Source organism: Pezoporus occidentalis, unplaced genomic scaffold, assembly GCF_034315485.1.
Source record: "Pezoporus occidentalis ecotype Australia unplaced genomic scaffold, CSIRO_AGI_Poc_V1 ctg164, whole genome shotgun sequence".
NCBI lineage: Eukaryota > Metazoa > Chordata > Aves > Psittaciformes > Psittacidae > Pezoporus > Pezoporus occidentalis.
The window spans coordinates 1,274,677-1,279,027 of NW_026913466.1; positions in this window are offsets into that span (position 1 = coordinate 1,274,677).

Genomic DNA, 4,351 nt, shown 5'->3' on the forward strand with positions numbered 1-4,351 from the left:
GAATTGCCTGCCCTGGGACTGAGCTTTTCCCTTTTTCTTTCTCTTTAAGGACACACATTTTTAGCAGCAGTGGGGGCCACATTTTTCTTTACAAGGGGGACATAATCATAGAATCACAGAACGGTTTGGGTTGGAAAGGACCTTAAGATCACCCAGTTCCAACCCCCTGCCATGGGCAGAAGCCTCTCAGTATTAACTTCTAGGAGACCCAAGACAAATTGGGGTTATATTTTATTCTCTGTCATAGCCTGCAGGTGTCCTGGGGTACAAAACGGGGCAGATAAGTGAAGTTGGCACCAGCTTCTCCAGATCTCCGAGGGGTCCAGAAATCCTTTCCATAGCAATGTCCTTTAACATCAACCAACACCTGCTGGGACCAGGGGAAGCAGATGAAGCATTAATTGGCATTTTATTAAATCCATTTAAAACATGGAAATAAAGTCCAAAATCCTGCATTTCTGCCCAGTGCCTCTGAAGGAGAGTCCCAGAGAGAGAGGTGTAGCCATTATAAAGATTCCTTCCCAGAAATACAGGACTGGAAGTGGGAAGACAAGCAAGTTTGAATTGCACACATACCTACAGAGGAGGGATGAAAAGGAAGAGGATATAGTCACCTGGAGCCAATTGCCATGGACTTGCTTTATGTGCTGGAAAACCTCTGACAATACAGAGCTGGCTGCAAAAGAAATCAGATGTGATAGTAAGAAACATGCAGCCAGTATTTAAGCAAAAAAAAAAGAGAAGTATGAGTTATTGTATGATCATTTATATATTACAGGGAATATGAGACTCACTTGATTAAAACCTATCTGAAAGAATAAACCTGTTTCAAACCCCTAACAAAGTAGTTGATATAAGGCCAGGGATGAAAGATATCTCCAATGTCATTTGACTTTTTTTTTTGGTGTGCTGCATTATTGCACCCTGGAACATTGCTGCAGTAGCCACAGGCAGTGGCATGCAGGAGTAAGGGCAGAAATGAGCAACTACAAGCTTTTCTTCCAGCTTCTAAACATACCTGGTAAGTAGCTCAAAACATGGTTCTCCTCTGCGACAGCCCCCAGGCTGTTGAGTGCTTGTAGGCAAAATGGCACCCAGCCCTTCACCCTGGGGAAGCAAAGGGGGAAAGCAGCAGTGGATGAAGAATTAAAGGGTTGGTTATAGTGGTTTGGGCTGGGTTGTTTTTTGAGAGGAAATTCCTGTGGGTTTATTGCAGTTAATTTGATTTATGAGTATCCCAAAGGAGACAAAAGTGTAGTTTAAGACCACAGGCTCTCAGTACAGCAGCAGAGCCCAAACCCCTGCAAACCCTGGCTGCTGCAGAGCTGCAGTGTGGGAAGGCAAAAAGCAAGTCAGGTCCTTGACCCAGGAAGGTCTGAGAATGACTTCAGCTGTGGTACTTAACTGCATTGTGTGAAAACCTTCTTTATTTGGCAAATTATCACGCCCACCGTTGCCAGTTGTCTGGAGGAGAGAAGGCTCAGGTGGGGCTTATTGCTCCCTACAACTACTTGAAAGGAGGTTGTAGTGAGGTGGCTGGTCTCTTCTCCCAAATGACAAGTGATAAGACAAGAGGAAATGACCTCAAGCTACACCAAGGGAGGTTTAGACTGGATACCAGGAACAATTTCTTCCCCAGAGGGTGCTCAGGCACTGGAAGAGGCTGCCCAGGGCAGTGCTGGAGTCACCGTCCCTGCAAGTGTTCACACACTGTGTAGACAAGGCCCTTAGCAGCATGGGTTAGTGGTGGACTTGGCAGTGCTGGGGAATCATTGGACTGGAGGATCTTAAAGGTCTTTTCCAACAAGTTGATTCTATGATTCTATTCTACACAGCAGCCTAAACTGAGTGTCTCAGAGCTGGGTCACTAGCTCTGTCAGGGACGGCAGGCTGGGGGGGTCATAGTGGTACCCTGGATTCAAGCATGAAATCAGACCAGGACAAACACTACTGGAAAGCAGACTGCAAGCTGGGCTTGGGGAGGAGCACTGCTCTCTGCTGCTCTGCTGGCCTTCCTGGAGGAAGGAAAGGTTGGGTTTGAAACCGTCTCCAAGCAAAAGGGAGAACCAGGAGGTATTAGAGCAACCTGAGCTACTTTTGAGGCACAACAGCACTAGCTGATTCACATGGTGAATCAGCATGTTGGTATGGATGTATTGATGGCTGATGTCCTTTGAGTTAAATAACAGAATAAACATGGATTTGTAATCTTAAACCCCCTCCTGCTGTGTTTAATGAATTTTTAGTTCAGGATGTACATAAATAATCAGGCAAGTCAAACAACAGGAATTACATCTTACAATGAGCAATAATTAAACCTAAACTATAGACTAAGTCTCCGTTATACAAGGAAATGTAAATAACCTCTGCCAAAAAGAGCAGGAGTGCATTTGCTCAGCTTTAATAGTCCCATACACCGACAGACAGGAGGCTTATACAAATGATGTCTTTTATTATAATGTAGGAAACATAAAGGATATACTAATAATTTCTGACAGCTATTGGAAAATAAAATAAATCTGAGATTTTGTCATGGTTTAAACCCAGTCAGACAGCTCATTCACTCACTTCCCCTTCTTCTTGCCCTCCCCCTACTCCCGGAGGGACAGAGAGGAGAATCAAAAAGAATGCAACTCCCATGGGTTGAGATAAGAACAGTTTAGTAACTAAGGTATAACACAAATCACTACTGCTACCACCAATAATAATAATGATAAAGGAAATAACAAGGGAAGAGAATACAACACCTCACCACCAGCCGACCGATAACTCGCCCCCCCCAGCCTGACCAAGCACCGACCAATACCTCCTCCAATCCCACAGTCTCCCAGCCCTTCTGGTAACTCTCAGTTACCTCCTGGCCATGACGTGCTGTGGTATGGAATACCTCTTTGGTCAGTTTGGGTCAGGTGTCCTGTCTCTGCTTCCTCCCGGCTTCCCCTTCTCCCTGGCAGAGCATGAGGCTCACAAAGTCCTTGGCCAAACCAAAATATCCTTGTTATCAGCTCTGTTCCCGAGCTGAAAGTCAAAACACTGCACTGCACCAGCTACCAAGAAGGGGAAAAATGACTGCTACTGCTGAACCCAGGACAGATTTGCATTCAGGGATTAATTTTTAACATAAATAATAATAATTCCAATTAAGTTCATTAGATAAAATGAAAGATTGTTCATTAAAAAATACTCTTTCAGCATGCAACATGGAAGAGAATTGTCTTCTAATTGGGACACGAAATAACACTGAGTCCCATTTGCTATTGCTCTGCTAAAAGCTTAACAGAGAAAATGTTCTGTGGCTGAGGCTTGATAGCCTGCAATGCCAGCTTGGGTTTCTCTTTGGCTGGTTGGTTGTTTTTACTGTGAGCAAACTGATGTTTCATAGTCTTCTTTTCATTCCTCTGTTTAGGGAAAAAAAGAGTCGAGGAATGAAGCAGAATCTTTGGTAGGCTGATCTGTGACACCCCATAATCTTTTGATACCGCCTTGATTTCTAATTGTGTTTTTCACATTTTTTAGCAAAAGAAATATGAAAAAGCCCAGAAGTGTAACCTATATTATTATACTTTAATGCGATGTTCTACTTTTCTGTTTGTAGTTCTTGAAGTTTTTGTCTTACTTCATTAAACATTTAATAAATCACTGCCAGTTTTGTGACAGATTTTAACCATAACACAAACAGCAGGAGGTGTAAACTCAGCTCACTTCATATAGGCATATAATATCCATGTCGACATCATCATCCCCTCGGGGCATATTGGCAAAACGGCCAATGGAAGCTAAGCTTTTTCCGACAAAGCTTCGAAACTAAAGTTTTCTTCTTTTATCTTACTACAAATCAATTGGAGCCCTTACAGCAAAATCCTATAAAATAACTTCAAACACCGCTTCTTAGTCTCAAAATTTGTATTATGGCTAAAACTCTTTGAAGTTTTATGACTGAAGTTTGGAGAAAAATGATTTAAGTGCTATCTGTGAGACATCAGAGTGTCAAAATTCCTCTCCGTTTTCTTGACATATAAACTGCTACCTACTGTATGTTTTTTAGGGCTTTCCCCCCCCCCCCTTTCTTTTAACCACTTAACCCAGCTTGCTTGATAAAAGTTTCTTAACTGCAGTTCATCCCATTGAATTAATACCCTTTCAAGCTTCAGCTTACAATAACTGATTATTTTCTGGTTTTAGCCTCTCTGATGACACAGGTGGTAAAAGGGTGGGGAAAGAGACACTTTGCAAGTGTCCTGTTGATTTTTTAATAGAAAAGGAAGCAGGCAAAGTGCCCAAAGCATCACATGTGCAGAACATGCAGATGGGTCCTTGTGTTGGGTCAAGTGTTGGCAGGTCTGTTGTGGTG